The sequence below is a fragment of the Molossus molossus genome, unplaced genomic scaffold (genome assembly GCF_014108415.1).
Source record: "Molossus molossus isolate mMolMol1 unplaced genomic scaffold, mMolMol1.p scaffold_m16_p_23, whole genome shotgun sequence".
Lineage (NCBI taxonomy): Eukaryota > Metazoa > Chordata > Mammalia > Chiroptera > Molossidae > Molossus > Molossus molossus.
The window spans coordinates 22634091-22659480 of NW_023425359.1; positions in this window are offsets into that span (position 1 = coordinate 22634091).

Consider the following 25390-nt stretch of genomic DNA (forward strand, 5'->3'; position numbering starts at 1 on the left):
TTTTTAACTTCCTATTATGGAAATTTTGAGAAACAAAACACAGAATCAGAGAGTAGGTGATAATGTCCAATTACTCATCACCCAGTTCAAAAGTAATCTGTTTTTAACTAATCTGGTTCATATGTCCACCTACAACTTTTCATCACAAGTATTTTGAAACAAATCCTAGACATCATATTATCTGGACAATCATCATGGCTAACATATAAGTCCTTTATATTATCCATGACCGTAACACCTCACTGCCTACCCCAATAAAATAATTTCTATATCCTTTAACAACTTCTTCATAGTTATATTTTGCCAAATATCCCTAATATATTTTCGTTTAAATGCATGTAAGTCAGGTTCCAAATAAACTCATTTTTCAAATTCTGTCATAGGCCTCTCTTTTCTATCATAGTCCCCTCTTCCTGCCTCCCCCACTTTTAACGTCATACGATTGAAATGCTGGAGAAACCAGAACATTTGTCCTATGAAATGCTCATATTACAGTTTGGGTTGGTTGATTCTTAATGGGGCTCCTTTTCACTCCTTCTCTATGTACTTTCCTGGAAGCTGGTTAAATATAGTCTCGAGGGCAATACCCTCCTACCCCCACCAGACAGGCACACTCCGCACAAAGAAAACGGCAGGATGATAACCGCGAAGAACACAGATGCCACAATCCTTAGCAATGACAACGTGAAATGTCAAAACCACATGGTCACCTCGATCGGTGCCCCAAAAGGGTGTGACAGTAGTCTATACCTGTCCACAGTTAAAAACTCTCAACAAATGAGGCCTAGAGGGAACGCGTCTCCACACGGTGACAGCGGAGAGGCAGAGAGCAGAGCTGTGGTTGGTGGCTTGGGGGCACTGGGGAAAAGTTTGCCTCCGTAAGACAGCAAACAACTCCTGAGGTCTGCAGTCCGCACGGTGACCGGAGCTGGCATGCTGTCCCCTCCACTGGTAACGTGCGAAGAGGGTCGATCTGGCGTTGCCTGTTCGTACCCCACGACGATGAAAACAGCCGCAGCAGCAGGGGTGGCGGTCAGTGAGCAGAGGGAACCGCGAGGGATGGAGATGTCCGCGGCCTGCGTGGTCGTCACGGTTTCCCAGCTGTGGACTTAGCCCCAGGCTCTCGGAGTCACACACATGAACTGTGGCGGCTTTTTACATGCCGTTCACGCCTCAATAAAATGGTTTCAAAATAACAGAGGTAACATACATGTTAAAAATTTAGAGGGTTGCGTATATCAAAATTCTGATTTGGGGCAAAAATACCTTACAGGTGATATTAGGTCATTTCTTTTTTATTTTTTTAATTTTAACTTTTTTTTTTTCTTTGTTGATATTAGAGAGAGAGCAAGGAAGAGGGGGAGAGAGAAACATCGATGAGAGAGAACATCAACTGGCCGCCTCCTGCATGCCCCCCACTGGGGATCAAGCCCACCACCCAGGCTGGTGCCCTGACCAAGACTCGCACCGGTGACCTCTTGCTTCATGGGTTGACACTAACCACTGAGCCACACTGGTCGGGCTGTGTCATTTCTGATACATTCCCATTAGGAGACACTAAGTCCGGATGTCTCACAATAGCTCCTGTCCCCTCCATGTATTACACTGGTTCTCAACCTGGGGGTCGTGACCCCTTTGGGGGCCAAACGACCCTTTCACAGGGGTCGCCTAAGACATCACAGTAGCAAAATTACAGTTATGAAGTAGCAACAAAAATAATTTTATGGTTGGGGGTCCCCACAACAGGAAGAACTGGATTAAAGGGTCATGGCATCAGGAAGGTTGAGAACCACTAAGACATTGTATTAGGTGATAGTCACACAATCGAAACTACTTGCAAGGATTGCTGCTGGGTCTCACCCAGACGTGCATTCCAGTAGAGGTCCCGGTAGGAAGAACAAGTGTGTCGGGGCAGGCCTCTCCCACAAAAAAATGTTTTAGGTGTTTTCGCACATATTTCTGAATTTCCCTGATACTTTTAAAGACGTTTTTATTTCATGAGATGTGTGCATGTTTTCCTTCCAAATAGACCATATTTCCAAGACCATGTATTGAATTTTATTGTTCAAAGACCTAGACGCATTTCCAAATGCTCGCCAGCCTACACAAGAGCCGGGAAGTACAAACGCAAATTAAATGTCACTTGCCCTTGCAATAAGAATCTGCATGTCCTTTGTGAATGGCGACAGCCCCTCACAAGGCTGCTCTCCTAAGGGGACAGTCGCACCCTGTCTGCAACTGTCAGGAGGGAGCCCTCACTGTGCATCAGGAGACTCGTTATTGTCGCAAACACACAAAGAGTAAAAAATAACAATACACAACCCCTGGGGTCCCTATTGACTTTTACTATCATTATTCAAAATTCAGAAACCCAGTCTGAATACAGTAACAGAAAGGCCGGTGTGGCTGATGAGCTTGTTTCCTGTGCCCTTCAGGGCTTCTGCGATTCTTCAGAAACTTCTTTGAATAGGACGAAGCCACTAGACAATGTGCATGGACTCGGGGGAGAAGGAGGAACTTTCATTTCTCTCTAAATCCTTTAACCTTCAACGGGACCATAATATAAGGAAATTAGTGGGCTTTCACCAAAAAGCAAGGGTTTCAGTACATTTCTGATATAATGTATTCATTGCTACTTCATGGACAACCCATGGATAAAGTTGAATTCTTTTTCTCACCCTCATGACTTTAGTTCCTAAACAGGTCTTTTCTCCCTTATTACTAATTCTACCCCACCGCCCCTCTCCACCTCTCTGCTTCTTCCAAGGTTGTCTTATTGATGTATCCTTGGCCTTTATCCTTTTAAATATATATTTTTAATTGATATTTTAGAGAGAGAGGAAGGGAGAGAGATAGAAGCATTGATGTGAGAGAGAAACATGGATCAGCTGCCTCCTGCATGCCCCCTACTGGGGATAAAGCTCACAACCCGGGCGTGTGCCCTGACCAGGAATCGAACCAGGGCCTCTCAGTCCATGGGATGATGCTCAATCCACTGAGCCACACCGGCTGGGCAGACGCTATCCTTTTAAATGCACAGATCTTTTCTGATTTATTTAACCCTTTTGCCATTATCAGTTAGGATTATTATTATTATTATCTTCACAAATATCTCAAATAAACTGTCTTAGTCAGATACATTTTTACAATGCCTATTTAAGTTCCACAAATCATGTTGCTCTGATAATCAGGCCCTAAAGGAGTTACCTGTGACTGTCATCAATGGCTTCTGACATGCTAAATCCAAAAATGATCATTTATGATTTCTCAGCAGTATTTACATTGTCACTATCACCTTTGAAAAGTGTCCCTCCTCCTGGAATAGCAACACTGGGTACTACCTGAATTGGCTCTCACTGACACATTCCCTGGCTTGTGTTCATATTCTTCCTTCTGCAGCATAGAAGGTGATTGTCAGTAAGAGCCAAGCTTATTAGAATGACATGGGAAAACCTTTTCCAATTACAGCTATTCTTGACTTAGATACTCTGAGATAACTCAGGGATCCTGTGTAAACAGGTTGAAAAAATAATCACCGCCAGAGTCAGTCAATATTTTTGGAAGGAGCGTCCCACGTTTTCTTAGCTGTATTGGTCATTATTTTAAAAAGGGTTACTGGTTAGTGCAGTTAAAGACACATGAGACGTGTTTGAAAACCTGAACTCCCAAGTGTACAGACATAGAGACCTTTCATTTTCCCACCATTATTTCATCTAATTGTACTAAGTTAAATCTCTCTCCTTCAGTTGTTGATATTTCATCATGTCTTGGGAAGATTCCATGATACATTTCGGTAATTAAATGTTCATCTACTTAAAACCGGAGTCTAATATATATATTTTTAAAGCACCCTCTCCCTCCATGGCTCATCCTATTAGTGGTGCAAAGGTCCTGGGTACAGAAGGAATAATTGTTTTCGTTCATTTACCCTCTGCTATGTTACAATGCTCAGAGGAAGGCTGTGTGACCAGGTGACATTTTAAAGGGACTGTTTAATTTGGTTTGCATTGATGATCACTTACTTAATCTCACTGGAGTGATAATGACACCTCGTGGTGGCAGGTGTCCACCTGTGGGTTTGCTCTCAAAGCGCAGGTATGAGACCTCCCCGGGGCCCCGAGGAGACTTCCCCGAATTGCAATAACTACTTTAGCTCAATCCCTTTCAGTCATTTTCAGCCCCTGCTCCTGCAGTGAGCCCCAGTCCCGAGGCATCTGTTATACACTGGCAAAGAGACACGAGTAACAAACCGAAAGTGTACGTAACGTGAAACGACTAAAAATAAAACTACCGAATGAATCAAAAGCATGAAGAGTAAAAAAATAGATGGACAAAGAGAAGGAGAGAGCAAAATGGTAGATGTAAGCTTAACCATCTTCGTCATGTGAAATACAGGTGTTGTAGAATACCCCAATAGGAGAATACAGATGTGGAATACCCCAGCAGATGCAGAATACAGATGTTATAGAATGCCCCAATAAAAGCAGAATGCAAGCAACATGGGTGGGTTAAAAGAATGGAGAATATGCTACCAAGTAAAATAACTCTGAACTGAATATAAGACAGAAGAGACTTATGAACACGGGATGGCCCCGGAGGTAAGAACATTTGCGTCATGAACAATTGCCCGACTTTGTAAGAAGATGGGCTACCCTTAAAGGCAGATCTGACAACAGAATCTGATCGTACGCAAAACAAAAACCGACCATTCTGAAGGACAAAAGAATTAAACAAATAGAACATTATGGTTGAGGTCTTCAACTTTCTCTCATTAAACAGTACACGTTTAAAAACGCAGTGAAAATCTGAAATACAGTGATACCTCGGTTCTCGAACATAATTCGTTCCAGGAGGATGGTCGAGAACCAAATTGTTCGAGAACTGAAGCAATGAAACCCAATAGGAAATAATGGAAACTGGATTAATTCGTTCCAAGCCCCAGAAAATGCCTATTTACTGGCCTAATTTGTATATAATATGTAGAAAAACATAAGTCTCAACAAGAAATAAAAGTGTACAGTATGTCTAAGGGTTAAATTCAGTGTAAAGCGTGACTCTCTCCACAAAGCGTGACTCTCTCTCTGCACTCACACTGATGACGCAAGCAGGGCGCGCTGGGCCGAATGAACGCCATTCGGCTCAACTCGGCTCATCTCGGAAGTTCGAGTTCCAAATATTTGTTCGGATTCCGAGACAAAAGTTTCTCGAATCTCCTGGTCGAATACCGATTTGGTCGAAAACCGAGGCGTTCGAGAACCGAGGTATCACTGTATTTGAACAACGCTATTAACCAACTTGAACTCATGGATAATCATAGAATATATAGATAATTCTAAAACTCTCCCAGCAAACAGGAGGAATACTCTCAATTCATATTATGAGGACAGTGTCGCCCTGACACCAACGCAGGGTACCCACGGAAACTGAACACCAACGCTCGACTTAATGGATACTTCAAGCAGTACATTAAAACAACAAAAACAAAACAAAAAACCTGTGTCCAACCTCAGTGTAAGCAAGCCTTTACAAATGTAATTATTTCATCCTCAAATGTATAGGACTGAAAAGTTTCTGCCACTCAGAAAATTTATTATGAAACTTATTCATTAATATTTTAGCTTAAGCAGAGAGTTATATCCTCAATGGATCTGGTTTACATACTTGGAAGATGATTTATTTAGGCATAAACATTTTCTAGGTTTCTAGGTTTCTTCAATTAAAAATTAGAATAACAGATGATGTGATTTTAAACTGAACCCAAATAATATCCATTGGAAAGAAAAAGGTATAACAAAAGCTCATATCTCCAAAGTATCTCCCCCCACGCAGTGAGATGTTCCCTAACTAAACAAATGCAGTCTTTGCAAAGAGTTAGGCCCTACCTTCAGGGAAGAAAAAGAGAGAATATATTACTCCTGTATTCTAGTCACCAGCGGAAGACTTAGAAAATATCACAAGACACTCAAATATTGGTGTATGATTCCAATAATATAATTTTGTAAAAGAGCCTCATCAAAATCTTAAGGGAAGGGTTTAAAATATACAAGTTCTTATTCATGAGTTGTAGGGACTAGAAATCTATTCTTTTAAACATTTCCCTGGTAAATATTTTTTTAAATTCTTTTTTGTGTATTGTATTATGTGTTCACCACCCCAAGTCAAGTCTCCTTCCATCTCCATTTATCCCCCTTCACCCTCTTCTACCTGCCCCCCCCCCTCTGGAAATCACCATCCTGTTGTCCGGGTCTTCGAGGTTTTTTTTCCTTTTTCTTCAATCCCTTTGCCTTTGTCACCCAGGCCCAACCCCCTCCCCCCTGACAGCTGCCAGTCCGCTCCCTGTGTCTGTGAGTCTGTTTCCATCTTGTTAGCTTATTATGGTCACTTCCCGGAACATGGGTGGAACCAGCGTCCCTGGTAAATATTAAACAGTTTACATAACACGTACCCACATGCTGGGAGAGGGGTCAGAAAATTCGACACTTTTCAGAGCATTCTATGAGCGAGAGACACACACTATTTTTTTTTTTTTTTTGAAAAATAAATAAAAAGGAGTTTCAAAGAGAAACGGCTCCTGTTTTTAATACCGGGACAGCCTGGCTCAGTTGACTGTCACGTGAGCCGGGTCACGACAAGCGTTTGATTTCTGAGGCGTCCATGAGCATCTAGAGTCGGCATCGCCCCGCGTGACCGCTCTCCAACAAGGAGATGAGGAGCCAGGCCACCCACCATGGCATTGCCGCTTGAGAGACCTCCGCGGAGCCTGGACGGCTGACCGCCTGACCCTGGGCACCACACCCTCAGCCCCAGTGAAGGCGGAGGCTCCCCAGGTCTGCTTGCGGCTCGCTCCGCCTGTGACCGCGCCTCGTGGGCTCTGGTGTGTCCCGAGGCCTCCAGGACCTGTGAGCAATGACCTTGTTATTTCACAGTCCCCGAGGGCTGTCGCTGAGGTGTGTCTCACAATCCCAGGAGGACCCACGAGGGCCTCTCCAGCCGTAACATGGGCTCGAGTCGGGGAGAGGTCTGTGGGGACCCCACAGGTAGGGCCTTCCTGCCCATGGCATCACCCTAGTCTGAGACCACAGCCCCCAGGGCATCTCCTCTTCTCCTCCAGCCATTCCCAGCCCAAGGCTCCCGCACTCAAAGCTCTTGGTGGCCCGGTGGCTTCGGAAGGAGCAGGTGTCACCTAGATAAAGCGGGTCAGGAGGAGGAGGAACAGACAGGTGTGCCTCAGTCAGAGCTCCAAGGGTCCCGCAGCCTTATGGACTGAGGTGTGTCTTGTGGGTTTGATTTCCTTCTACAGCTCATCAGCAGTCATTCCCGCCGGAAAAGCTAGGAGACTACCCCCTAAATAAAACCACATTTCATTGTTTTAAGGGGAAAACTAGATATCAGACAGTCAACAGTGGACCCTCTCCTCTACCAGTTTTTCTCAGCAAAGGGGATTCGAAATGTAGTTCCGATGAGCTGGCGAGGCCGCTGGCAGAAACCAGCCTCCGGTGGGCGGGAGTTGAGAGTCGCAGCCGTGCGTGGGGAGGTCCCGCCAGCGCGGGGGTGGGGGTGGGGTTGGGGTGGGGTGGTGTGCGGGGCCGCCTCCCTGGCTGGGAGCTGGAGCCGAAGTCTCTGCAGCTCCCCCGCGGGATCCCAGGTCCCCGCCGCGCACAGGCAGCCGGGTTCACCCACACACCTCCCACCGCCGGACCAGCGCTGCCCACATGGAAACTTGTAGCCATTTAGCGTCTACATTGTAGCAGCGCAGGAACGCGGGCCTGCGGGCCGGGGCGGCACGTCTGTTCGCATTCAGACGCGCTCACTGCGCGAGGCTGGCGCAACAACACCGCCAGCAGACACGAGACCCCGGACCCTGCGTGCCCCATCGTTTCTCTCAAATGACGTGGCTTCTTTTTTTCAGGCAAACTATCAAGATGCTGCCAGGTTACCATGGTAACGGCATGGCAAATAAAGAAGAAAATGTGGACTGTTTTCAAGTGATAAGTACATTCAAAATGCTTACTAAAGAATCAACGGTATCTTGAAGCATAATATTATGTGACACTGATCGAAAAGCATCGTTATAAGAGTAATAAAAAAATAAAAAAAATAGAGTCCAGGGAACCGCAGTACATTGCAAGCTGTTTAAACGGACAGAGCACCCTGGACGGTTTTCAGGGGTCAGAGCCTCGACCTGCACACCAATGAGTTGCGGGTTCCAATCCGGTCAAGGGCACGGACCTCGGCTGTGGTTCATCCCTGGCCCTTGTCAGGGTAGAGCGGGAGGCAACCAACCAACCAACCAACTAACCAATGTGTCTCTCCCGCATGGATGTTTCTCTCTCTCTCTCTCTCTCTCTCTCCCCCCCCCCCTTCCACTCTATCTGAACAAAAATGGGAAAATATCCACAATATCCTAGGGTGAGGATTAAAAAACAGACCCAGAGACGGGCAGGGGCTGCCCTCGTGTTTCTGCGGGGTGACTGGGCGGATGGGCTGCGGGCGGGTCTGCCTACAGCCCCAGTCCAGCTGCCCCACGTGCTGGCACGGCCCCTCCCCCACGGTGCTCCGCATGCCCCGCTCCTAGTGCAAGCCCGCTAAGCCATGCCCCCTCCCCCCGGAACCCACAGAGGAGCCCGGGGGTCTTCCTGGCTGTAAGTCCTGTCACCTGCCACTTGGGACTGAACTGTGCCAACCAGCAGATGGTGCTTCTGTGTCCTTTACACCTGACACTGCGCCGGCCGCGGAGGTGGCACGGGCACCCTTCCGGCCAGTGAAGGGCTCTGATCTTGTCCAGAGACCTGTCGGAGCCTTGACGAGTGTACACCCCTCACTGCCCAGTGGAGCTAAGGAAGATTTTCATCACCCCGAAAGTGCCCTCCCCACTCAGCCCAGCGTGTTTTCACCCGCTGTGCGTCTCTCTGCCTGAGGTGGCGGCAGATCTGGGAGGCTCGTGCCAACGTCGCCGGCTGCGCAGAGCATCCTGAATCCAGGTGCGCGATGGGCGCTCACAGGCAGCATCCAAGGTCCCGGGGATGCTGACAGAGGCTGGCTTTTACATAAGGACAGCAACGAGCTTCAACACACTGTCTGGAAACAGAAACGCTTCCTAGAGCCCAAAGCCCACGTCATTCATCTGGGGCCACGTGTGGTTACAGCTGAACGTTCCTCGCGGGGTCCTCTTAGAACTGTTTCGCCCTGGAAGTCAATGCTGGGTGCTTACAAACGCACCTTTTCCAGACGGGCTCGTCACCACCCGGGCGAGAACCTGAAGCTGGTCATTGTTCCCCAGGACAGGTTAAGTGTGGACGGTGGGAAGAGCTGAAATGTACGTAGTGCCCGGGAAGCACCTGATGGACAGCATGTATCCCAACTCTCACCCTATCACTTCTTCAACTGAGAAGATGAGGAAGCAGATGGGGTGACTCTTGCAAAGTCATGCCGCTGGCTAATGGTGACCTTGGCATCCAAGCCCAGCTGGTCTTACTCCTAGCGGTCGACTCTCAATCATCACACTGTCCCACTTTTAATAATGGTGATAATCCTGTGCAACTTCTTCCAAAAATACCCTTTGCCAGCTACCTTTCTCCTAACAACCCTGGATAGGAAACAGGCCTCGTTTATTTATTGTAACCTCATGTGCCTCTCTAACCATTATGCATTTTGTGAACCCATTACAGCTCCTCTCTCATCTGAGAAAGAAAATGACTCAAGACCTCCTAATAAGCAAAGGTGACTTCTGTTTTGTCTTCACTGCATCAGTTGTGATTAACTGAACTTTTTAATCACCAAAACGGATTCGGTCAAAGAATGTTTTCGTTAAATTGAAATCATCACCCTGGCAACAATATCTATACACCCAAGGGTTTAAAACAAGCTCAATCATATTTAATTGTATTTTCTTCCATGAAACGTTGAGAACTTCTAAAGTCACTCTAATGCAGAATACAGTTTAAATTTCTCTCAAATAAAGACAGCTTTAAATGAATCAAAACAATTTAATTTCTGCCACTACCTTTTATATAAGTTAAATATACTTGAAGACACATTGATTAATGTTATCTTTGAATCACTGAAAATATAATAGCCACAATTAATATACACAATGTCTACATACCAACATGCATATGCAGTGTATACAGAGACAGTATTTAACTGCCATTTGGAGTTAAAATAACCACAAACCAATGGACATCAAAACAACACATTGTATTTATTTTGGAAGCTCCTTAGGCAGGCACTTATGATGATTGAAAATGTCATACTGAGACAATTTCAAAGCCATTCTTTTACAAAATGACTATGTTCTGAAAATGTTATCGCAGGGTTCAAACTCATGTATTATTAAAAAAGCAATCCTGTAAGTAATTCAACCGTTCATAGCCAAAAATCTATTAGTTGAAAGTACCAGGGGCACAGAGCCCCTTCCCTTAGGAAAAACGAAGACAACAGTTGGTCTCGAGAAGGCTATGTATACTCAAGTTAATAATAAAAACTTCTTGGGGGGGGGGGGAGGGATTCCATCCAATGAAGTCATTATTCTAAGATGCTATATACTATTTAAAGCCATTTCTGAGAAATTACAACAAAATATTTTGCCATCACTAAGTACTTTTTTGTCATTGCACCAGAAAAGAATAGTTTAAAATTTCAAATGAAGATATTATGCTGCTTAATTTCCCTAGTGCTCACACACATCAAAATAAAACATGCCCCGTTGCTGTTTAAGTTCATACCTGCTCAGCATAGTTATCCATCTTCATTGTTTGAAGTCTTGGAAAACGGAGGAACATAATCTCCAGCAAGGTTTAAATTAAATATACTGTTACCTCTTATATTAAAAATGAGCAGCATTTTAACCCTCTAGAGCAGTGGTTCTCAACCTTCCTACTGCCCCGACCCTTTGATGCAGGTCCTCATGCTGTCTGTGGGCGTGTCTGCAGGTGGGTGGACCCGCCTGGAGACGGATGGAGGAGCGGGGTCTCGGTTCCTGAGACCATCGGAAATAGGTGTTTTCCGATGGTCTTGGTCAACCCCTGTGAAAGGGCCGTTCGACCCCCAAGTTGAGAACCGCTGTTCTAGAGGCATTTACATCATGGAGAGCCTTTATAGGTTTTAGATACAATGTCTGGCTTTTAATAAAGATTTCCCCAAGCAAACTAAAGGAACGAACGAAAGCAGCTACAAAAACTGGTGGCAACAGTTTGCCTACAGGTAGGTGATCCATGGAAGGCAGGGCTTCGAAAGCGCTATAATTAATAAAATAGATAAATATTTAGACCATTTTTCTAAAGAGTTGTAATCCATAAGAAAAAAAAAAGGTCAAACAGGATTTCTTGAACTGAAAAAATACAGTAACAAAAATTAAGATTGGAATAGGAGGGTTTTAAAAGTTCTTCCCCCAAATGCTGCCAATCTACAATGTCATACTCCATTAAAATATTTTTCAAAAATGAAGGGGACAAAAACATTTTTGAACACACAAAAACTGAGTGACTATTTGCATGAAAGAAAGAGTATCACAACAGTGTTACCGATAAAAACAAAATGAAAGCAAAATTTGAAATACATGACAAAGTAATTACCTTATTTAATCAGAAATAATTTTTTTTAGCGTCTTGGTGTCTGAATTCCATAGCGAGGATGAGATATAAAGTGATGAGCAAGAAATATGCCACTGAATAGTTTACAGTTAAATACAGACATTAAGTAGCTAAAGAAAATCGTAAACAACTTTCTGAAAGAAGGTGTGAAGGGGAGGGAGACCATGTCTAGAGTTGAGGGGTCTCTGTCAGGTTCCTTAGGGACCCCTCCTCCAGTCTCCCTGCGGGTTCCTCGGCTCCTCCGGCCCCCCTGTCACTGTGGGGTGTCTTTAGGGCTCAGTCTAGAAATCCTTCTCATCACAATTACGCTCGACACTATGATCTGTCTGGAGTCAGTCATTCTATTACCGGACTACTCCAATGACTTCTAATGGCATGATCTATCTTGATGACTCCACAGTTTTTCTCTAGCTCCAGTATCTCTCCAAACTGTAGATTTATGTATCTTCCACTAAGATTTCATGTCCAAAACAGAAATCTGGAACTCCATCCCTAAATCATACCTTGTCGATTCTGTTCACACAGAGGCTCAGTCCAAACACCTTGCGAGCATCCTGACTGTTCCTTCTCCCTCTCCAGGTCAGAACAGGATGCTGTCCTATCATCTGCCTTTAGAATACACCCCGGGTCTGATCACGTGTCAACCACTGTTATCTTAGTCCAAGCCACCTTTGTCACATTGTCACTCATCTAGGATGTCACCCCTACAACCTTGTCTCCATACATCCATTGGAGCAGTCGTTTCAAAATACGGATCTGAAGGTGTCTTGTCACTGTTTACAACCTCCAACCCTCACACATCACATACAGTCAGAAATCTTGGCCGTGTTCTGAAATGCCCCACCCGATCTGGCCATAGGACCCTTTTCTACTGTTCTCCTCTGATGGCTGAATTTCCCCCACACAGGCACCTTACTGTTGACCCTGAGCAGATGCTACTTTTTTTTTTTTATCCTCACCAGAGGACATTTTTTTCCATTTTTTGTTCAGATAGAGTGGGAAGGAGAGAGAGAGAGAGAGAGAAACATCGATGTGAAAGAGACACATCGAGTGGCTGCCACCCGCACGACCCAACCAGGGCCAGGGACAAACTGCAACCGAAGTACGTGCCCTTAGCGGGAACCGAACCTGGGTCTCTCTGGACTGCAGGCTGACGCTCTAACCGCTGAGCCAATCTGGCCAGGGCCTGATGCTACCATTTAACAGCTCCACACAAATTCCCTGTAGAGGTTTATGCATTTGTATTTGTATCGCCAAGAACAGGTTCTACACACAGGCATTCACTACACATCACTACGGTTGATGGGGTGTGACACGCGTCCTTTTCAGTGAGTTTTTACGTTTTCTCCAATATGAAGTTTACAAAACTTTTATTTTCCTTCTGAAGCTAGACATTATCTTCCCCAAGAGAATAATTGCCTCAGACTTCTTTCTGAAAGTTGATAATTTTCTCTAAGGTCTCAATCATTCTTTATCTAAACTATACTTGATATAAGAATTCTATTACTAGGAAATTCTTCAGTTAAAAAAAAAAGGAAATTGCTTTATGAGAACAGTCACCTAAATTAATAATATGGAGTTTATATATTCAGAAAGGAAGAAAACAATCACATTTGTGCCCACATTATACTCCCTGTTACAGGAAGGTAATCCAGTTGCTAAGAATTCAACAACCCTCATGACATTAAAAGGAACTGTTCATGCAATTACTGACTTTATGGTCTTATTCTTTCTCCTGAAGGAAGTCAATAAAGAAATAAAGGAAATAGACTTTTAACTCTATTGGCTTTAGTATGGACGTTTTGTTTATTTTAATTGCTAATATTGTTTAAACATTCATCTCTTATCTTAAGACATTGTATCCACATCCTATTCTCGATCAAATAATGGATTGATTCCATTTAATTTTCTTAAACAGGCTGGGAAGTGAACAATAAATTAAGTTACTGTTTCCTGAGAGTCTCCTGCCTTCTCTTACATGTATCTTCTCCTATGGTCCTTTACTCTCTTTTTCCTACTGATATGTTTCAATAAAAAGATACATAGTTGTGATTCTCTTTGATCCTGAGGTAGATTTTTCCCTCTGAGTATACTGAGGATGATTGGCCCTGCCCTCACTTTACCGCCACCTCAGTTGTCCAGAAGTGTGCTAACTACTAGCTCCTAATCTCTTCCTCTTTCCGAACCAATGAGAAGCCATCTGGATACACGATCTCTGCATTTCCCAAAGAATCGGGATTGGAGCTGGTGGTTTGGAATTCCTTACCTGCCTAATATGCTTCAGTCCCGTTACTGCACAAAACCACACCCCTCTTTCTTGATTCCTGCCTACTTGGAGGGGTAGAACTTCTAGCTCACAAAGGACATTGCAGAAGCAAAGAAGCTAAGAGAGAAGGGCAGGGAGGAGCCCATTTGTAGGCAGTGATGGAGCAAGGGGAGAGGACTGCAGCCTGGGTTATTGACCATAGCTGGGGAACCCCCAACTGGGACAACCTCTTTGCTCAGTCATTTCATGGGTAGAAACGTCACCTACCTGTTGGCATGGACAGAGAGGACAAACTGGAATGACTTCCCTCAGTCAGTTCCTCCAAAACAGAATCAAGCTCAACAATTCCAAGTGAGCTAGGAACCCTGGGGTCTACCAGCTGGCCGGGTGAGGGGTTCAACTTGGAAACACTATCAGTCTGCGTCCCACGGGTCGAACTCAACAAAAGCTTTCGGGTTTTGTTTTGGTTACTGTAATGGTCCCTTTCCTGTAAGCGGGTAAAACATTTGTATTTCTAAAATAATTAGAAACTGGTAGTTCTTACGTGTAACGGAGATGTTAAACATGGTGTTTTATGTCTCTGTCACATGCTTCATTCTGTCATACAGAAATTACAGTAACTACCAAAAGTTCACATAGGAGCTAGTCTGTTTATGAAGTAATATTTTCGTGTTAACGCAAATACTTACTTTTCCACATATATTGTCCAAGTTGTCATTTTAATGACTGCATAATATGAGGGCTCTGACTTAATTGCGGGATGTTTGCCTGATTACAGTGTACTCATTTTTTAAAAAATGAAATACTAATTAATGTTGGCTTCTTGTCAAAATCAGCAATTAAGAAAGTTGTCAAAGTCAATCCTATTTTTCATCCTGATAATGAAATTATTTGAACATCGAACATGAATGTTCTATTAGCTCCAGGAGTATGATTGTTAACACTGCTCACAGGGCTTAAATGTATTAGGTTGGCGACCTTATCTACCTCGGTACCTGTACACCGATGCCTGTGATTAAGAATTTGTGAAGCTTTGTCTGGCCGGTGTGGCTCAGTGTTGAGCGTCGGCCCAGGCACCAAGAGGTCGCCAGTTCGATTCCTGATCAGGGCACATGCCCAGGCTGTGGGCCCGATCCCCAGTGGGGGGCATGCAGGAGGCAGCCCATTGATGTTCTCTCTCATCAATGTTTCTGGCTCTGTCTCCTTCTCCTTTCCTTTCTCTCTAAAATCAACAAAGAAAAAAAATTTTTTTGAAGCTTCGAAATATTTAAGTATGCGAGATTATCTTATAAACAATAATTAATTTTCTTGAGTTGGTATATAAGAAATTTGGCCCCCCAATTTTTCCTCGAAAGTGAACTAAAATGCGTTTATGACCTACAACAATGAATTTCCCTTACTTGAAGTGTTTGCTCTTAGGACTTCTGAAAGCATTGTCTGCTACAGAGCATACTCATCACCCTGAAACTTCCTTCCTGCCTATCCGAGTCCTCCGTCCAGCCCTCTCCACCCATCCCATTACCTGGCGAACACTGACCTGTGTTTTGTTTGAATCTTCTAGAATTTTACAGGAATGCAATCATAGATTATGATTTTATCTGGATTATTTCACTCGCAATAATTAGTTTGAAAATGATACACATTGTATTATGTATTAGTAATTGTTTTATCTTTTATTGCATTTATCGGGGTGTCATTGGTTAATTCTTAATAATTGTTTCCTATTGCTAAGCAGTATGCCAGGGTATTGCTATACCATAATTTGTTGATCTGTTCATCTTTTTTTTGGACATTTGAGTTGATTTCAGGGGTTGGCTATTATAGACTTAAAAATGGCCACACAGTTTTTCTCTCATTCCAAATACTCAGACTCTGATAAGACAGACAGGATCAAATCAGACAGCACATCCGTGTCTATGGGCTAGGAGACTTGGACTCTTCTGAGTGACTTGACAGTTCTGTTCTGATTAATGGTACTATTAGGTCTCTTTAGCCTTTGAACAACAAAGCATGAGAAGGCCATTCATTTAGGTGATTAATAGGGGGAAGGAAGTCACATTTGTGAAGCACCTCTTCAGAGCAGGCCGTGTGCCCCGGGGTGTATAAAGCTGTTTAAAATGCCAGCCCTCCTCCTAAGAGCCAGACAGAGGCAGAGCACGGCGCAGGGAACTCATCGCACGAAGCAGCGGACCCCAGGTTCAGCGCAGCCAAGTCTTGGCACAAGCACCGACTTACCCGCTGAGAGATCTGGACAAGCTCCAGAGCTTCTGAAACCCTCCCTTTTCACATCCACTAGATGATCATAAATAATAACTGCCGCATCCCCCGCCCTTTCTCTCTATAATGTGAGAACAACTTTTATTTATTTTTTTTATATTTGTTTTTCCTTTCTTGATTTGAGAGAAAGAGGAAGGGAGAGGGAGAGAGAGATAGAAACATCAATGAGAACATCGATGGGCCGCCTCCTGCCCGCCCCGCTCTGGGGATCGGGCCCACAACCTGGGCATGTGCCCTGACCAGGAATCGAACCGGCGATCTCCTGGTGCAGGGTCGACGTTCAACCACTGAGCCACACCGACTGGGCAAGAACAACTTTTAAGAGTGGAAATGTACGTTACTTGCTCACTGGACTTGGATGGTACCTGTTCAGTGATGTCTGAGACAGCCAGTTGGCCCAATACATGAAAATGCGGGAGAAACTGGAGTTGCGCCTTGGAGAAGTGGGAGGAACCCCCTGCTCCCCCGGGAAGCTGAACTTGACACAGCCCCTCCCATCGCGGCGTGGGAACTGCTGTCCTGGTAACGCACGGCACGCCCGTGTGAAGGTGTTTCCTATCGGCTCTGCCTTGAATCACAAGGCTCACAGACCATCCTGACACTCCCTTCTGTGGTGTTTAATTTTTGCTGACAACTATTTGCTCAGCTCCTCTGTTATTTTAGGTTCCGTGGTCTTTAACGGGGCATCACAGAGGCAGAAGTCGGGGACTCTGGTGTCGAGTTCAACGTGACGATGTCCTGACCCGTAGAAGTGGCCTGTGCCCAAAGACCGATTCTTCTCTGTGAGCATTTCTGGTTCCACAGAGACATGAACTTTTAGTGACGTTGGACTACATTTTCTCTGTGGGTCAGAGAATTTTACCTGTGTCTACAGTGAGAAATCGTTTACATCATTAACACTTATTTTGTTTTAACTTTTGTTTTTGTTTTTTATCCTCACCCGAGGATATTTTTCCATTTTTTTTTTGTACAGATAGAGTGGGGGTGGGGGGGAGAGAGAGAGAGAGAGAGAGAGAGAGAGAGAGAGAGAGAGAGAGAGAAACATTGACGTGAAGGGACACATCGAGTGGCTGCCACCCGCACAACCGACCAGGGCCGGGGACAAACTGCAACCGAAGTACGTGCCCTTAGCGGGAACCAAACCCGGGTCTCTCCGGACCGCAGGCCGACGCTCTAACCGCTGAGCCAAACCAGCCAGGGCTGATTTAACTTTTTAGAATCAACTCATAGATAGCCCAGAAGCATCGGCAACAGCGCAGAGAGAATTAAAAAAAGAAAAATTAAACTCTGAATTTGAAAGTAATGATGTACGTGAGAGACAGGTTGGAAGGGATGAGTAGGCAAAGCTATTCGAGAGGCACTATTTTCCTCGACTGAATGAACAGGTAACGTACTTAAACACGGATGATCAAGAAATGTAGAGGTGGGTGCAGCACTTAAAGCCTTATGGGCGACCAGTATGAATTTGCCTTGAGTGTTCGGCATTGAAAGGGAAGACAGTGGGCTGGAGAAAAACCGTCATCTTTCACGGGGACTCGGAAGACTCTGTCTGAAGATTATAATAAAAAAGAGACGATGAGCTGGATATTACCTGTCACGATGGTATCAAGAGCGCCAAATTCAAGAATGGATAAAAAAAAAAAGTGAATGTCTTTTGGATTAAACTAGAGATTGAGGATAAGGCAGTCAAGTTGCTTTACTAAATTGTAATACTTTTTATACCGTCTTTAAAATTGTGCACGTAGTGTTCTTTTTTTTTCCACTCAGTCACTTTGTAATGAAATGCTACATTAGATTCCTGGACCCCATTTCCATTCGGGGGGGCGGGGGTGTTCCGCCGCACCAGTAAACAATTCTCAGACACCAGCGGGGTGCCCTACAATTCAACTCAACTCCGACACTGTCCGCCTTGGGATAGGACGAGGTTCCACAGGTTAAGGGCTCCGTCCCCACCCGCAGTCCAGTGCCAGTGAGCTGCAGGTCAGGGTGTTACCTGTGCTCTGGCCCACCAGCTGTACATCAGAGGCTCCTACCTGCTCCTCCTCAAGCCCCATCCATTTGCTGGCGCAGCTCACGGAGCACAGGGGACACCTTTCTTACTAGATCACTGGTTTGCTATAAAAGGGTGTCATTTAGGAACAGCTGCCCCACTGCCTCTGAATGTCCTCCTCCCCTCTCCCTACATCTCCATGTGTTCACCAGCCGGGAAGCTCTCAGAACCTTGTCCTGGGTTTTTACCGAGGCTTTGACACATTGTCAGGACAGATTCAATCACTGGCCACGGGTGACTGATTCAACTCCAGCCCCTCCCCTTCCTGGGGTCGGGAGATGGACAGAATGTTCCAATCCTCTGATCACGGCTGGTTCTCCTGGCCGCCAGCCCCGACCCTAAGGTGGGGTACAGAGTCACCTCATTCATGTAACAAAGGGTACCTCTGCTTCTCTCGTCCCTTAGGAAATAAGAGTTTCACGAGCTCGGCCGGAAACAGTAACTGAAACTAAATATATACTTCTCCTGATCAATCACGGTACCAGAAATGCCGTTCCGAGAAAACACATGACACCGGTTTATTTTTTCTTTCAAGCAAACATTCCTTGTAGCAGTTGTGCCGCAAAGGGGACTCTTGAGCTGTGGTTTTGTTTGCTGTGTTGATTCCACCGTTGAGAAATTTTCTGTTATCTCCAAAGAAGACTATGTAGCAAGGAAGGGAATATTTACATACATATATTTTTGCACATTTTATTAAATCTGTTTATAAAACATGGTGCACTGGAAAAATAATCATATTCTGTTCTAAAATTAGTGACATGAGCCTAAAGACAGAGGAGTATTGTAACTGCAAACAAAACATGTCCTCGTTATGCAAAAGTGAGTTAATTGTGTCTCGATTTAGAAATGAAAACAAACAAGCAAATAGGCTAATGTGCTTTAGGATAAGAAGTGTCTTCCTTTTCATGTCAGAAATGGACTTTTACATGGTTCCAGGGACCAGATTCTTCTGTTTCTATTTTCTCCCATTTAACTTGTTTGTTGTTGTCCTCTGACCCCAGTGCATCGAAAAATAAAATAACTATCATTTATGAAGCTCCCCAAATCAAGATGAAATGCAGTCGTTTTGCTTTTCATTACAGATTCCCATGAAAGTGCCCTTTCAAAGCAGTGGACTAACCTGCTCTCTCAACATGATGCTGTCAACTGAAGATCAGAATTCGTTATTTTTTTATTTTTTATTTTTCTTTTTAATCCTCACCCGAGGACATTTTTCCATTTTTTGTACAGACAGAGTGGGAGGGAGAGAGAGGAAGAGAGAGAGAGGGAAACATCGATGTGAAAGGGACACATCGAGTGGCTGCCACCCGCACGACCAACCAGGGCCAGGGACAAACTGCAACCGAGGTACGTGCCCTTAGCGGGAACCGAACCCGGGTCTCTCCGGACCGCAGGCGGATGCTCTAACCACTGAGCCAAACCGGCCAGGGCCAGAATTCGTTATTTTTAACATATGTAGTAGCTCTTTTCTTTCTTACCGCAGGGTTTATCGTCTAAATACATTGTTTTCGTGGGGTTCCATTAAAACAGTAATAATTGCCTTACATAGAATGCAAGTTTTTAATGTTTGAAAGACATATAAGCATTTAGTGATTTTAGAAGCATGCTGATTTACTCAAACTGCCAGGCACATGCCCAGGTTGTGGGCCCTTCCCCAGTGGGGGGCATGCAGGAGGCAGCCCATCAATGTTCTCTCTCTCTCTCCCTCTCCCTTTTTCTCTCTCGAAAGTCAATAAAGAAAAAAAAACTCGATCCCTGGCTACACCTGTGGCTCGGTCCCACCCATCATTTCTGTCCTCAGCTTTGATCCTAACTGCAGCTCGGTCTCCGAACCCTCAGCAGGTCGGAAAAGTTCCTTACACACCTGCAACTGTTACTCTCAGCAAACGGCATTGTCTCCTCGAATGTTCCATTTAGCAAATTAAAATCATCTATCGCTCTCTCTCCTACCCACTCACTTCACAAATGTATCTGTGTCTCCCCACCCGCCTCCGCCCTCTATAAATCCCAGGGTGATTTATAGTCACAATGTATCCTCCGTTTTGTCTCTTCCAGATTCCTGTTGTGCCAATTACGCCTTATTCCCCTCCCCTATTTCCAAACCCTTAAACTCTTCGCTCACTCCTCCCCATGGTTTTGCACTGGGCTGAATCGTGGTTCAGAACGAGCGATCTGCGATAGGGTATCAATAATTCTCAAGCAGGAGGCAAAACGCGGGGCGCCGGGCCCCAGTTGCAATGGACGGTGGGGAGGGAGGCATTGCGTTGGCCTGGACAGGGTGGCGGTCATCCTGGGGTCTGGACGGGCTGCCGTGTTTATCTGCGCTCATCCAGGGTTGACACGGTCTGGTTTCTGTCTCACTCCATCACTGTCACAGGGTGACCTTGTGTGGTGTGGTGCTGGGGGGATGTCGTCACTCGGCAGGAGAGCACTCTGCCCTGCTATCGCCTGGAGGTCAACGCTCCGCTGACAGCCGAGGGGCTGGACGAGGCAGGGACTGGGTGAGAATGAGCCCGGCGCACACTTGCACGTCGCTGATTGCAGACGGGTCAGTGAACTGATAGTGCGCCGACAGTGTTCCCATTTCCGCACAGGCCTCCCTCCCTGCCTTCAGCTCCTGCACTTAGCTCCGTCCCGAAATCTCCGACCAGATGTCCCACCCACCCCCGAATCGAACGCGTTCACCGGGCCCCAGGCGCTTCCTCTCCCTGAATCATCCATCTCTGCTGCAGGGACCGACGCACGTTCAGCCAGAATCCTATGCAACGTTGTTTTCACAAACACAAATTTCCCTCAATCTGTCAAGTCACCCTTCGGGTGCAGCCCCCTTCCGTTCCTCCAGATGCGGCAATCTGTCACCCGCAGGGCGACTCCTCGTCCCTCCTCTGCGGGCAGGAAGAAGCGACCGTCGGCATGTCGGTTACTCCTGCTCCCCTGTGGATGCAGTGCACCCCGGACGCCGGCGAGTCCTCACGTGGACGTCCACGCCGCTCACGTCGAGGGAGGGTGTCCGGACAGGCCACCCGACTGGAGAGGAGCAATGGCCCCAGGCCTGACTGGGCTGCAGCCACGAAGGCGGTGCAGGGTGTGAATGGGCAGACAGACAGACAAGCAGGCTGGCGGACAGACAGGCAGACCAGTGAACGCAACAGAGAAACCAGACACAGGCAGCGTGAGTCCAGCCCACCGATCGTTTGCGAAGGAGCAAAGGCTGTCTCTCGAACGGTAGGTCCTGAATAACTGACGTCCACCGGCAGAGAGAAAAAGAAAAAGAGAATCTAGACACGGACCTGAAACTCTCCATAAAAATTGTCTCAAAATAGATCACCGACCTCCATCGAAAATGCAAAACTGCCTAGTGCCTGGGAGAGAATAATATAGGAGAAAAACCGGACGATCTTGACAGTAGCGACGACTTTCCACACACCACCGCAGAATCCCCATTTATTCTAGAAATACTCGAGCAGGCAGACTTCTCTAGGTCAAGGACGTGTGTTCTGTAAAGGACAATGTTAAGAGGGTGATGATGCAAATCGCAGGCTGAGAGAAAATACTGGCACCAGATACGTCTCAGAGAGGACCCCAAATTTATGGAGGACTCTTAAACAGTCAAGGAAAACAACTCAATTGCAGAATGAGCCAGAAAACAGACAGCTCACCAAGAAAGATATACAGGTGGCTCATACGCCCATGGGAAGATGCTCCACCTCTTACATCGTTAGGGAAACGACGAATACTCCCGTGCGCCACAGAATGGCCAGAATCTGCAACACTGATACCACCACGCGCTGGCGAGCAGGTGGCATGCTCCGGGAGTCGGTGGGATGCACGGTGGCCCCCTTAGAAGACAGTGGGGAGTTTCTTATAAAACTAAACACACTTTTATCATTTGATCCAGCCATCATGCTCCGTGCTCTTTCTGCCATAGGGGTGGAAAACTATGTCCACATAAAAATCTGCACGTCGATTATTTATAGCAGCTTTAGTCATGATTGCCAAAACCTGGATAAGCCAAAATGCTTGGAAGCACCCCAAATGTCCGTTAGTAGGTGAATGGACCCATCAACTCGAGTACACCCAGACAATGGACTATTATTCAGCACTAAAAAGGAATAGCTATAAAGCCACGAAAAGGCATGGAGAACCTTCAACAAAACTCGCTATTTTCCAATGAAGAATACTTCTAAGCAAAATAGTATCTTCCTAGAGGCATCCCTAGTGACAGAAATTTGTATTTCCAGCCTGGGAAGAGCTCAGACGTCTGCACCCCATGTCTAACCTTGGTGACCACACAGAACCGCACGGTATGAAATGTGGATGTAGATCCTGGCGTGTCATAGACTCTCTCTCCCTTTTCTAATATGTCAACTTTAAAGGGTAGAATGGAAAAAAGTAGACGATTCTAATATACCCCCCCAAAACCCACATTTTTTTTCCAGAAATATAGCACAGTGCTTATAGCTGTAATTCCCATAAAATTATATTCTGAGGCACATTTTTTTTTTTTCATTCGGACTTTAACCCAAGTTTATGGTATTGGGAACCCTTCTGAAATGGGGGTGCAGTGTAAACCCTGTTGACTACTGTTGTTTGCATCCAATGATATTAAACATTCTCTCTGTGCTATACAAAGTATGGCTGGCTTTCTATCCAAATTGATATTAAGTACTATTATACCTTAAAGAAGTGATTCTTACTTTAAAAATTAATTGTGTTGGAATTCTTCCTCTTCCTCCTTATTGCACGAGGACCTGGGTTCCTGACCTTGTTATCTTAGACTATAAAATGATACTTGGCTTCCCTAGGAAAACAAAAGCATGCTACTTCATTGTCATTCATAAACACGTTCAGTGTCATGAGATGGAGATGTGGAAATTCATGGGTAAGGCCGAGGAAAACAATTCTTTTCAAACAATGGGACTCAGCAACAAAATCAACTTCTCGTGACACCCGGGAGTCCAAATTGGGTTGTCATTTTTATCATGGGCTAAGCTTTCGTGTGATTTATTGTACATCAGAGCCAACAGATGACACCCTGAAATCGCTTGTCTTGTTCCATCCGACTAGGCGCTGCTCTGCACAGAGTCTGCACGTAAGAATATTTTATTAGGGTGACTAACCGAAATCTCTGTTTTAATAGAATCAGAAGTGATACCTGGCGCTTTGCAGAAATGTGTTTCGGTGGTTTGGAGGAAAAAGATTTTAAGTGACACGCAAGAAAACTATTTCACCCATTTTCTAATTCTTAAAATTGCTGTCTTTGAAGCTAGATTTCAAACAGCATGATCCTGAGATGTTTAATGCATAGCTATTGAGTGTTATGAGATGCACCAGAATAGCTAATCCTCAGAGTTAAAGATAGTTTATAGCAAAGTCAGTGCGCATAAAAATCAGAAAACATTTTACGTCCATGTTGCGAAAACACTGCAACAAATTGTCATGATAGTTTATGAGAAACCAAATGACCACTGAACAGAGTCTATTGGTGATAAGTAGCAATCTCTAAATTCTGTAAAGATATCAGAAAAGATAAAGAGTGAAATACTGTACAAAAAAAACCACCTTCAGGAACAAAAAAGAGGCAAACCTAGCTGCTTGCTGATGCTTCTGTGGCTGGTTTGGCAACCTTGACCAAGCCAAGAATCGTCTCAAGGTAAAAAATGTGGCACCAAGGAAAGTGAGCTCCATGTCCAGGGATTCTTTTTACAAAAATGAAGAGATATAACACACAAAAAGATATATTTATGTCAGGAAAATCTGAAATATAAATGTGACATGCATAAAATAATTATTTCTAAACCTCTTACTACCCTAAAACTTGCTCAGCAGAATACAATCGAATCCAACACTTTAGGTATAACTATTTGTCAAACAATTTAGATATAACCCATTGAAAGCATAGTTTCAAATTTTGAACATTAATAGGCTTAAGGGGTTATGCATTCTTTAATCCTAATTGTGAGTTATGTTTATATTAGGTTGATTACATAGAAAAATTTTGTTGGGCTTAATTGCCAAAGTAAAAACGTACAGTGGCTGTCCTTTTAGTTCTACATTTTTTTGTTTTTGAAAACATTAAAAAATGGCCAGTACTTTTGAAATGGCGTTTTAATTAATTAACTTTTTTCTTTATTGATTTGAGAGAGAGAGGAAGGGAGAGGGAGAGAGCGAGAGAAACATCGATGAGAGAGAACATCAATTGGCCGCCTCCTGCACGCCCCCCACTGGGGATCAGGCCCACAATCTGGGCATGTGCCCTGACAGAGAATCGAACTGGAAACCTCTTGAGGTATGGGTTAACACTCAACCACTAAGCCACACCAGCCAGGCTGAAACGGCATTTTTAAAACAGCCCCTTAATGGAAGCAAAGTAATGCTCAACAAACATAATGATTTTTTTTTTTTTTATCCTCACCCAAGGACATTTTTTCATTTATCTTTAGATAGAATGAAAGGGTCAGAGAGGGAGGAAGAGAGAGAGAGAAACATCCATGTAAGAGAGACACATCAACTGGCTGCCACCCACACAACCCCAGTTGGGGTGGGGACAAACTGCAACGGAGGTACATGCTCTTAGAAGGAACTGAGCTCAGGACTCTCTGGTCCATGGGCTGATGCTCTAACCACTGAGTCAAACCGGCCAGGGCCATAAATTTTTTAAAAAAATTTCTAAACTTCAGAGGATCTGGTCTACTGCCTGTGTTAGACTGCAGAGATGTGATATTAACTTATTGGACACCCTGATTCTCTGAGGGAGAAGGGGTGTCAGAACCGTGCATTCTAGAGAAAGTGGGTCTCTATAAACACAAACGAGGCTGACATTTTCCAAGTTTCAGAAGGTATTCTGGCATATAGAACTGTCCTCGTCGGAACAGATAGATTTGGAACCAAACTACACTTTGGAAGCCTCCCGGCATCTTAAATGTTGACTCCATTTGGAATGACCACAGCCTGGAAATGCACTTTATTAAAGATCTGCAGATGAGTCAATGACTGTAAATTTCCCGTCAGTCAATACTGTCGCTCCTTGGTTCAGGGAGAGGGACTAGGACTGGAAGTTGTTCACAAACGGTCAGAACCATGTCAGCCCAGCATGATGTCCTTGCCTGTACCTCTCTTTTCTCTTTCATCTCTCCCTAAAAAGGGCAATGGACTCACAGTCCACTTTCAGTTCCGTTAGAGTGAAGAGAACAATTATCACCGTGT